Source organism: Schistocerca piceifrons, chromosome 7 (genome assembly GCF_021461385.2).
Source record: "Schistocerca piceifrons isolate TAMUIC-IGC-003096 chromosome 7, iqSchPice1.1, whole genome shotgun sequence".
Taxonomy (NCBI): domain Eukaryota; kingdom Metazoa; phylum Arthropoda; class Insecta; order Orthoptera; family Acrididae; genus Schistocerca; species Schistocerca piceifrons.
Genome location: NC_060144.1, coordinates 422,375,321 through 422,387,775, shown reverse-complemented (window position 1 = coordinate 422,387,775; position 12,455 = coordinate 422,375,321).

Genomic DNA, 12,455 nt, shown 5'->3' with positions numbered 1-12,455 from the left:
GTTCGGCGACTGAAGTCATGGACGGAAGCAATCTATTGTTAATGGCACGCGCCCGATGCATGCCAAGTAATCGGTCTCGCGTTCTACTAATTCGGAATGAAAGTACTTCCCTATGAGCCTCTGTAAGCCCGGTGGATTCCAGTGTGCAGGTGGATCCATTTGCTGGTCTACCAATCTAATTTGACTCTATCCTACGACTATGTGTGACGGAATATATCAAATGTTGCCGACTCAATACAAATAAGTTCACCCACGCATTCTATCGTTTTTGTGAGACCTGATTCTGTCGTTACGTGCAAACTTCAAACTGCTATGAGAACTTATTAACTCGCACGAAATAGGATTCAAATAAACAATGAAGTTTTCGTCTTGAAATCGGCATATTTCTACTCTCAACAATTGTAACTTAGTCAGCTCTGGGATGACCAACTGTACATCTATAAACTTGATACATGTTACGAAGAAATACTTGTTCAGTGAAATTCTAACAATGCCTAACTCTTACGACCAGCAGTAATAGAAGTTACTAGGCTAAATCCATGGTGGAGTTACAAGAAAAATCTAAAGAAATTATTGTTGTGTTTAAAACTATTATAACTAAATAAAACTTATGCTACTGTGCTTATGTTCGGCTGTCACCGACCATTAAACTAGGTGTCGCTTGTTCAGAAGGTGAGTGGCTTTGGTCGTCATTTCCCTGCGACGCTCGTCCTGGGTTCGGTCCCCGAATCTTAATTTTCTTGACCTGAGCTCCATTTTCGTTACCTTCGTCGTTAATTCGCGCCTATCTCCAGTTGTCGTAAAAATTGGATCCATAGTTTCGCCATTCGTTGTTTTGTGGTCCGTAGCCTTCATTCTTCCTTGCATTCCAACCTCTGTTCAGCAGTACATAATTTTTGCGGTTCCCATTCCAGTCTCTTCGTTGTTCAACTTCATTACTCCCGAAATTTCCCGACCGTGAATGGGTTCCGTAAGGCATTCCGAACATTTCCGTTCCTATTATTGTAATCGTTATATTGTGTACGCGACACAGGGCCTGGGATGTGTTTTTCAGACTTTCCTCTGTGTTCTCTGATATTCTCTGCTCGGAATACGTACTCTAATTCGCAAAGACTGTTACGGAAAATACTGAGTTCCACATTACACCTGCCAGCTAATACTTGTTGATAAGCCGACGGCAGTTTGGTGTAACAGTGACGTATGATTTCACCGGCAGGGCATGGAACGTCAAGGTATTGGTTCTTGTCAGTCATTGCGTTAAGGAATTTGACTGGGATTTTGTAGCCTGAACTCTCAAAATCTTTGCCAACAATCATCTCGTATTTTATGCGCTCTTGCGTCTCCTTGGACAAGCAGATATACGTCGCTGATATTCCGCGCATTTTCTCTGCAACTGACCCTTGGAAGTGACCGAAAATGAAGTATAATTTGTATTTTAAAAGCCAATTTGGAGGTATTATGATATCAAAGTGCGTGAGTGAATAAAATTACCCTCATACCGGAAAATTTCGAATTTTCGGACTTGTAAAAAGTGTTGAAAATCAGATGGCGTTTCATCTTCAACTTCCGTCTTACGGAAAATATCAGTCTTTTAGATGTCCTCGTTCGACGTCACCTCATTTGTGCTCCCTCCTCGGTTTCGAGGAAATGCGACGTTCATCTCACCATGTCCTCTGCTCGCTGCTAACGGTATGCACTTGTCCGTTCAGCCCGAATTTGTTTCTGGTTCTGTTGCGTTAGCGCTTGGCTGCATTTGAAGGTGTTTCCTTAGCGCCTCCTCCAATTTCTTCTCCATACGCGTGTTGATAGCTTCCTTTCGAGATCTGAACGAAAGGAGAGTCCGTATGTCTTCAGTCTCACTCACTGGAGTTGCAGTTGTTACCTCCAAACCAGTCCCTAATTTGCGTACTCAGACTCTAATTTGTCCATAGCCGTTGTCGCATAACGATCCGTGGCTTCTCATATTTTCGTGTCGATGCGCTGCTCCGTGTCATTTTGCCGCTTTTCCACGCTTTCCACCTTCTTGTTCAAATTGATCACCGCCTCTCGTCCTTTCTGTTCTGTGCATTTACTTGTTTTCAATGATTCAGCTGCTACTCACCTTGCGGATGTTGCTATTGTCTTAGCGCTCTCTGCCGCCTTCTTAACATCATGTGCAATCTTTAAACCTTTCTTTGATTTCGTGTTTACTTTACGTAGGTTTTCCTGGAGTTTATTTGTCCATGACTTGTGTTCCTCTCGCATCTGATTTAACTGAGCACTGATATTTTTGATGTCCGAACTCGTCTTGTTATTATCTCGTACTAACTGATTAATATTCTCCTCCAATTTCTTCTCCATAACCTTTAAAAATGCCACCAGATTGAAGTTCCCTTCCTTTTCCTCAGTATCGTGATATACGGACTTCATACTTGATTTCTGCGGTGTTTTATCCTCAACATTGCGTTCTGATATCTCCCTGTCTTCTCTTTCCGGATTTCTAATAAGCACCTCTGCTCCGATATGTTGTGGTACGCTCACATCTTGTAGCACATGTGATCTGACACTGTCTGTCCCTTCAAGATAAGCCATATCGCTTTCACCTCAATGAATTCCTTGTTGCCCGACATCGTTGTTGCTAACACCGTTCAACAGCAACGCCTCCCTACATTCAAACTTTGCCTCCATCATTTGATTGCGCTCTTTCTCCATGACGTACGATTTATTTTCCCACTCCCAGTCTTCTTGTCTCCGTGACCCACTTCTCGCTATTATTCGAATTCTCTATCCACAACAACTTTGGTTAATCGTGCAACACGTGGACGACCGTATTATCTAACAAGACATATGCAGTACCATTCAATGACGAAAAAAGTTAGCTAACCTGTATGCAGTCCGAGACTACGACAATACTACAAGAAGATTCAGAATCACAAACAACTAAATACAAAGCAAATAAAATAGTAAACACCACAAAAACAATACGACAACGCCGTTAGCAACGACGAGAAAACGGCCGACAAATGACACAGAGGTCACTATAAATGCACTATATAAGAACCAATAAACTATAAATAACACAATCAGAGAATTAAGTATCTACAACATAATAGTGAGCGACATTTTTCTTTTCTTTTCTTTTTTTATTTCATCATAATGTGGACCTATTCGGCAAGGATGAAAAATGACGTCGTCACTGAGGTCCAAGGACCTAGATCCTGGCAGTAGTTCGCCAATTGCGAGTTCCCTACCTTCTTTGTAATCAGGACTTTAATACAAACGGCAAAGGTAATGTTAATCAGGACACAGGGAGGAGTTGTGCTCTAAATAACAATTCATTCTTAACATCAAAAGACAAAAACAAAGAGAAAAGAAAGATGGCTAAAGAAACCTCGCACAAATATTTTCATTTGACAAACGCTTTCACGAATATGAGATCAATGGGGGACAAAGTGATCAGCTGGGGATCGACACACTATACTGACCGGAACACTAATCACTTTATCTGCCTTCTTACACGTGAATCCGCGGTCTGGCACAAAAACTACGCCACCATCAAACGTCTACTATTCCAAAAAAGAAAACTATGGTTCGAAAGAACAGGGTGCTGAAAAACATGTATTGAAACCCTACTCCGTAACAGCGAATACTTTACCTTCTGCTGGTCAGGGCGGCACACCACGATGCGTTCGGCGACTGAAGTCATGGGCGGCGGAATTCTGTTATTAGTAGCGCGATCCCGAAAAATACAAGAACGCAGTCTCGTATTCGGGTAATTCGGAAGGTAGGTACTTCACTACGAGCCTCTGTAACCCCAGTGGCTTCCAGTGTGCAGGTGGACCTATTTGCTGGTCTGCCAAACCAGTTTGACTCCATGAATGTAACTCCATCTTCTGGCTGGAGTGTGGGACTACAGCTGGTCAATATCCAATAAAACAATACCAATTGCCATTATTTAGGTTTTATTTTTATTTTCAGGCTAGCGGTTTCGACAATACATTAAGTCATCTTCAGGCCTGAAGAAACGGGTAGCCTAAAAATAAAAATAAAACCTAAGTAAGGGCCATTTGTATTATTTTATTTAGCAGTTTGACTCTGTTCCACGACTATGCGTGACAGTTTATGTTAAATGTTTAGACGGGTGAGTCAAGACATATAAGTACACCCTTGCATCAATCGTTGTGTGCGTGATACTAGAAGCAGTACCTCTGACAGTTCAGAAGGTGACTGGCACACGCTCTAATTGGCACACTAGCAAAGGACAGAGTTTTCACCGTTTAGGTAGAGACCTGCAGCTCTTTACTAACAAAGAATTGGAAGAAAAGGAAAAAAAGATTCAGCTTTGCGGCTTCTTTCCCACGTTTTACAACCATGTCTTTTGCTAACAACATGACGAGGATGGAACCACAGCCCTCCATAGAATACTGTTAACTCCCTGTTCCGTCCATTTCGAACTTCCCAAAGAATAACTATAAACTCGCTAAAATCCTTGTGCCTTTGTAACAGAGTCTGGACGTCTGGGCGGCAATGACCTGTCCTACATATGTTTGCAGAAAGCTCATAGTTGTCTCGTCAGTTTCCTGCCTCACAAGGGTCCAACCTCTGCTTTATTGCCGGTTATCAATGTGCTGCCCATTTCAGCAGCGACTTCTCTGCACTAGTCAACCTACCTGGACGTCGCTGCTGACCAACCAGCGCCATCCAACGTGTCTGCACAATGAGACCGTGTAACTCGGCAGTCTGGAAATGTTTTCCCCCAGGTTCTGCAGAAAATACGCTCCCCTCATCCCTCAGTCACCTTACACTTTTACTACAGTCGTTTCAGTTGGCACCCAATTTCTTTGAACACAGGTAAAGCTTGCCACTATTCCCTCACTAGAGAACACAAGCAAGAGTGCTAACTACTGTCCACCATTTCATCATGATGTATGAAGTCAGATCGTAATAAAGATCACCTTCCTTAAGAACATTAAGCGGCTTGACACCGGATCAGAAGTGAGAGCTACCAAAAATTTTCGGGATTGGTGCTGCCATCCGTTGAAAATCTTACTTGGGACTAATGGTCACCATCACCTTGAAGTAGTTCCCATCCGCATGTCACACCGGTCCCAGCGCTTCTGCCACTGGTCGGACGTTTTCTGGAAGTCCTGTTCTTTGAGGGTGTTTATCACCGCCAGCAATGCTTCCTGAATCCTCTCTAGAGTGTCGAACCGATGGTCTTTCAACTTCGGTTTCAGTTTTGGGAATAGCGCCAAGTCGCAAGGTGCCAAATCTAGCGAGTATGGTGGGTGGGGTACAACCGACATGTTGTTTTTTGCCAAAAAGGTCCTGGTGTGGAAGGACGTGTGACAGCGTGCATTGTCGTGATGCAGCTGCCAGTTCCCTTGACGCCAAAGTTCGGCCCATCATCGCCGCAGGTTTTCACAGAGCCGTGACAAAATGTCACAGTAGTACATGGATTTCACTGTTTGGTTGGGTGGGACGAATTCTTTGTGCACAATTCCCTTGGTATCAAAGAAAACGATGATCGTGCTCTTCACTTTGTTCTTCACCTGTCTCGCTTTTTTTGGGTCTTGGAGAGCCCGGGCTCTTCCATTGGGACGATTGTTGCTTTGTCTCTGGGTCATAGCCGTAATTCCAGCTTTCGTCGCCGGTGATAACCCGTGACAAGAAGGTTGGATCATCAGATGCGGTCTGACGAAGGTCTACGCACACTTCGTGGATCCATCGTAGAATCGCCGCACCCCATACACAATTACGGAAATCACTGTGGACAGGCAACACGTCCTCCCAGCTGAATGCTGCTCCACACACATATATGCAGCTCTCTCCACCTAGCATTACAATGATCTACTACTCCTATTTACAGATGGCAGTACCAGTCACGAAAATTTGGTAATTGACCTCGTACTGTACGTATCGTCTGACCTATGGAAGTTTTGCCACACTGGAAAGAAATTTTGTAAATTCCTGCCTTCCGCAGTCCCAGATCGTCCTCTACCGAACTGAGAAGAGAAATAATATTCCGTGGTGGCCTGAAGAAAATCTTGATGCTTCCTTAGGATCCTGCCTACTTTAGATGAAAGGTTGCCGACGTGTGAAAGGAACGCCCTGGACTTGAACAGCTCCTTATCTTCTTGATGTAGTGTGTGGTCACGTTTCTTTATCCTTAACGCTGTACTAATTTCATGTGGAGATTAACCAATACCTTTGAACACAAATGTAGAAGTTCCAGCTCCTCTTTAGGCTGCCTTCATCAGAAACAACGTTCTAAGGACACCGGTCGTTAGTGAATGGTGCTGCTATGTCGACGCTTGCCGATAGAGTTCTACATGTATGGTCGTATGCTAGACGGAATGCCCTAATGTCCCATCCACTTCCCTACTACCAAGACGGCCAAAAACGGTGAGCAACCAACCTTCTCTATTTTCATTGTAAATTGTATATTCTTGTGGATTGGGTGCAGATGTTGCAAGAAACGTGACAGTTCTTCTTCACCATGGGGTCATACTACAAAAGTGTCATCTACATATCCCCGGACGACTCTAGGTTTAAGTTGTGCCGAATTATGTGCTCTTTCCGTAACGTCTTCGATAAGACAGTTTGCCACCAGAGAGGAGAGTTGGCTGCCCATGGGAAGAGCGTCCGTATACTCATAATATTCATTGATAAATAAGAAGTAGCTTGGGGAAGGTACATGATGAAAAAGAGCTGTTACATCGGCCGTGAACGTATTGCTGATAAGTTAAAAAGAGTCCATACGAAAAACCTTATCAAAACCGAGATGACACTAATAAGCCAGTTTCAATGAGCTGATGTGTCTTTAGTCTGGTGATAAAATTAGTAAAGATCTCAGTAGTGATGCAAGATGTATAGCAAATAATACATGGGAGCACAATATTACTGACGATTGGTCGTTTTATGAATCTTTGGAAGACCGTATAACTTGAATGGCACAGGACTGTGTGGTATTGATCTTTTGGTCACTTTTTGTGAAAGAGAATAAGAATTGAACAGCGCTGACGGTTTCCTTTCCACTTTTTCTGTGGAGTCTTGGTCCGTCTTCCGATACATTGACTCATTCTACAAGTCATAAATCTTATGTCCATAAACATCACAAGGCAACGGCACGATGGCGTTCCCATTATCCGCTAGCAAGACAACCGTGTGAGGATCTTCTCGGATCTTTGGTAGTGCGGCCTTTTCCATGGCAGAAATTTGGCTCTTCTGAGGCGGAGCTTTCGTGAGTGAACGACATGTTTCAAGCCCTGTTTCTTCTGCTGCATCGCCAGGGAGAGGTCTAAAACCTTCATCAACTGCACTAATACAATCAGTTCCAGGCAGGGTTCTCGGTGTAGGGGCGAAGTTTAAACCATTCCCAAGCAAAGACAGTGTTACGTTGCCAAGAACCTCATCCGTCAAACTGACCACGGAGCGTCGGAAAGCATCTTCTTGCGGTAACGCTTTTGGCAGGCGGGAGAAATTCGAAAACTGTATCGAAGTAGACTCCTTAAGAACCCGGATAAGGCCGTTGATCCGCCATCAGTAAATTGACGGCAGACTGGATGCAATGTGCATATTCAGACGAAACAGCTGTTTCGATATGGCGTCCAATTTGCGGCTATTAAAAGTGATCCGGTCCTTCACTAGAACTAGGCTCGCCTGTCGTGTAACGATCTTTGCAGCGGTGGTCTGATAAAAGGTCAAGGTCGTTGTCCCATAGACGTACAACTACTTAAACCTAACTAACCTAAGGACATCACACACATCCATGCCCGAAGCAGGATTCGAACCTGTGACCGTAGCAGGAGCGCGGTTCCGAACTGAAGCATAGAACCGCTCGGCCTCAGCGGCTGCCCTCACAGATACTCGAGTGGGTTATAATGCGGGGTGTTTTAAGGGGGCCGGCCGAAGTGGCCGTGCGGTTCTAGGCGCTACAGTCTGGAACCGAGCGACCGCTACGGTCGCAGGTTCGAATCCTGCCTCGGGCATGGATGTGTGTGATGTCCTTAAATTAGTTAGGTTTAATTAGTTCTAAGTTCTAGGTGACTGATGCCCTCAGAAGTTAAGTCGCTTAGTGCTCAGAGCCATTTGAACCATTTTTTGTTTTAAGGGAATGGGCGTACGGTAAACTCATTCTGGAGCTCTTCGAACCACGCACGTACACTGCAAGCTGTGTAACATATTTAATTGTCCTGCTGGTGTATACTATCGTACGAGAAAAAAAACTGCATGCAGGAGTAGACACCTACCAAAGCTACATGCATACTTACGCTTTCCAGAATGAGGTCATCCTGATAACGCCACAAGAACATTTCACAGACCATGTCGCTCCCTCCTCCATGTTCGATTCTTACGACAACTGCTGGAGGGTGTTTGCTCTCAGACGTTTAAGGCCGTACATGCCAGTGGCCATGTATCCGGCGGAGCAGGTGTTTGCTCTCAGACGTTTAAAGCCGTATGCGCCAATGGTCATGTTCCCGAAGGAGCATGAAAGGTGCTTCGTATGAAGAGGTCACGTATCGCCACTCAGTGGACGCCCACTTGCGGTAGTGACGTGCAAATTTAACCCTTCTTCGGCAATGAACTGCGGACAGATGAACTAGGCGTCTGCTGCAGAAGCCCACGTGCAGCAGCGTTCGCTGAACAGTCATTGGAGAGACACTGTTGTTAGCTCTTGGTTCGTCTAGGTAGTTCAACATCTGCGAGTCTGTTCACCCGTAGATATCTCCACAGCCGTCGGGCATCGCTGTCATTTAAGGGCTTTAGAGCACGATAGTTGCTCCGGCGCCGGTTGTGGATAGTGCCGTTTTTCCATGCACAGCGTACTTTTATCGAGAGGTTACGAGAACAGTTTACAAGCTTAGCCGTTACGGAAACGCTTCAGCCCGTAGCCCGAAAGCCAATGATCACGAGCATTTGGACGTCTGATAAATCGCTCCGTTTCCGCATTATATCAAAGACGGCACTGTTTGACGTCGCCCCCCCCCCCCCCCCCCCAAGTATGTTATTTATAGAATGAGATTTTCACTCTGCAGCGTAGTGTGCGCTGATAGGAAACTTCCTGGCAGATTAAAACTGTGTGCCGGACCGAGACTCGAACTCGGGACCTTTGCCTTTCGCGGGCAAGTGCTCTAACATCTGAGCTACCGAAGCACGGCTCACGCAAGGTCCTCACAGCTTTACTTCTACCAGTATCTCGTCTCCTACCTTCCAAACTTTACAGAAGCTCTTCTGCGAAACTTGCAGAACTAGCACTCCTGAAAGAAAGGATACGACGGAGACATGGCTTTGCCACAGCCTGGGGGATGTTTCCAGAATGAGATTTTCACTCTGCGGCGGAGTGTGCGCTGATATGAAACTTCCTTGCAGATTAAAACTGAGTGCCCGAGCGAGTGCAGAGTGAAAATCTCATTCTGGAAACATCCCCCAGGCTGTGGCTAAGCCATGTCCCCGCAGTATCCTTTCTTTTAGGAGTGCTAGTTCTGCAAGGTTCGCAGAAGAGCTTCTGTAAAGTTTGGAAGGTAGGAGACGAGATACTGGCAGAAGTAAAGCTGTGAGGACCAGCCGTGAGTCGTGCTTCGGTAGCTCAGATGTTAGAGCACTTACCCGCGAAAGGCAAAGGTCACGAGTTTGAGTCTCGGTCGGGCACACAGTTTTAATCTGCCAGGAAGTTTCATGTTATGTATAGTCTATACAGCTAATATTGCCACCTGCTGTCTGTTAGTGATTATTGCAAGTTGACATCGAAATAGGCTGCGGTCACGTTAATGTTACTGAACCGTCTATTGTTGTCATTGTATCGTTAAGGTGAGCACCTGTCTTTTCTAAATGACAGCTCTTGCTCCCAACAGTGATGGAATTATTTGCAAGAGACTGGAACAGGCCTTCTGTCACCATGTGTAATGGCTCTGCGGTTACTCTACCGTTTGTTACAGCAATTTATGTAATCAATCTGCTTCTGTCAATAACATTCTATTCGATCTGTGAGCGATTTCTCAATGTGTAAAAGTTCCCACGTTCCGGCCACTATTGGAAGTGGCGGGAACATCGGTACTTTTAGACACTGACAATGCAGAGACAGACCAAATACGCTATGACAACGGTTGAGGAAGCCGAAGTTTACACTCTGGTTTCTGATTTTTATAGTGTACATTCTAGGTAATAGCTAAATTAGTCCATTGTTTGCGCTATGTTGTTCACAAAGTAATTATAGATACTGACGGCGAGTGGGCATGGATTTGAATTAGTGAGGAACGTTTAAAATTTGTGCAGGGCCAGAATTCGAACCCGGGTCTCCTGTTTGCTGGGCAGATGCGCTGACCACACACGGTAGTCGTCGCAACTCCACAGACTACCGTAGCCCGTCTCCCGTCAGACCCTAACCAACAACTAACCCACACACTACAACTGTGGTACCACTCGCCCAATATCCTCGTCACTCATGGCATTTCGCCGATTCCCGAAAGCGTTCTATCCTGGCGTGCAGTTGCACTGAAGAGATCATTGGCCGTCCGCGGATTAACAATTTATATGGAGCGTCTGTTCTTTCGGACATACCGCTGGTACTGAGGATAATGGACTACAGGCACTACGTTAGGAGGCAGTGGATCAGTTGAGAATGTGGATCTGACGGAAGGTGTGGTGACCACTGTGTTTGCCTTAGTAAGTAGGAGACCCGGGTTCTAAACCCAGCCGAACATAAGTGAGCCGTGGTAAAAAATTCCTGTTTTAGAAGAGCGCGCCGCAGCGCGTTGTGTGAAGCAGTCGCCCTCCGTTTCTGGCGGTGGCGCCGTTATGGTAATCCCACCTTCTGGTGGGAAGGCAGAAAAGTTGACTGTTAAGGGGCGCCATCAGCTCGTCTGGCGGTCAGTCGGAGTGAGGCAAGGTCAGTCTCGCGTCACCAGTTGCTGGTCTGTCTCTCGTTTGCATATGTGCGGCAGTTTGTCTGTCGTCGGAGTGCTACTATGTCTGTCGTTTGCATCAAACTTTAAAGCCAGAAAATGAGAGTCTTGCCACTCCGCCAGTAACAGAAAGCTAGTGGTCTCCCGGTCAAGGCTGAGCTCCTGAATCTGATTCTGCGCGTTAGGCCACCAGTCTGTTCGAGTTGCTCGGGCAACGGTCATTAGCAGTGGGATTTTCGGTTGGTTGGTCGCGCACTGAGACACGAGATGACTTGTCCGCCTTGAGCGTCGCGCATGTGAGGTCCCCACGTGAGTCCAGTGGGCAGCGCCATATAGAAAGGGGTAGTGGTTTCGCGGTTCACAAGAGAGCAACAGGAGCGAAACCATGACATCGGGCTGGCCGGGGCGAGCTGCGACGCCCTGCGACGGGAGATCGGCGCGCCTTCCTGCGTCCGTTGAAGAGGCTGGCAGCGGACGGTTCGGGAGAGCGTTGGGGGGGTGCTGCGCCAGCGTCTAGCATTACCCCTAGGTATCTTGCTTCTCGACGACGTATGACTGGTGTGCCATCCATCATGACTGTAGGGTTTCTGACCAATTGGCCTTTTAGGAGTAGGTTGGTGGATTTGTTTGGTGCTACTTTTTGTTTAGTTCTATGGCAAAACTGTGACAGTAATGTCACGGTCCTATCTATTTTTGGCTCTAATTGCTCTCGGCTACGACCGCCAACCAACAGGAGGAGGTCATCAGCGTAAGCTATCACCTCTAGCACATCTGCACAGTTCTCCAAGGTCTCAAGGAGAGGCTCCATATTGACATGACAAAAGAGTGGCCCCAGGACTGAGCCCTGTGGACACCCCTTTGTTATCTTTTTGCCCACTCTTCCGCTAGGGGATGATAGCCAAACCTCCCTATCCATACAATAGCTCCTGAGACAGCCATATAGCGGCCCTGGACCCTCGTTCTTCGGCAAGCGAGAGAAGAGCGAAGGCCACCACAGGTTGTCGAAGGCGCCACTGATGTCCACCACGATGCCAAATATGTACTTATGTGTGGACGACCCGCAGGCCTCGGCCGCCATGGGGATTGCGTCAGACGCAGAACGCCCCAGCCTAAAGCCGAATTGCCTGCTGCTCATTCCACAGAGCACCCGGTGTGCCATCAGCCTATCAGCCAGCAGCCTCTCCATCAATTTTCCCAGCAAGTCCAACAGACATATGTGTCTGTAGGACTTAACCCCTTCTGGATCTTTATCCTGTCCTTTTTTATTATTACCACATTGGCTTGTTTCCAGATGGTGGGAAACTTTCTGAGGCTTAGGGCCTCGTTGTAGATTCTTGCTAGAGGTGCTACTAGATGAGGAGCGAGGTATTGCACCACCTCCGCTATGATGCTGTCTGGTCCTGGGGCTTTTCCTCTTTTAAGTGCCTTAATGTGCACCGCCATCTCGTTCTCCGAGAAAGGGTACACCGCAATGTTGTTTTAGTACTCTTCTTGCTGAGCTTGACTAATTAGGCCTTGTTCTTCCGTATTATGTTAAATTCTACTTGTTTTCTTGGTGAGGTCACCAGCCGC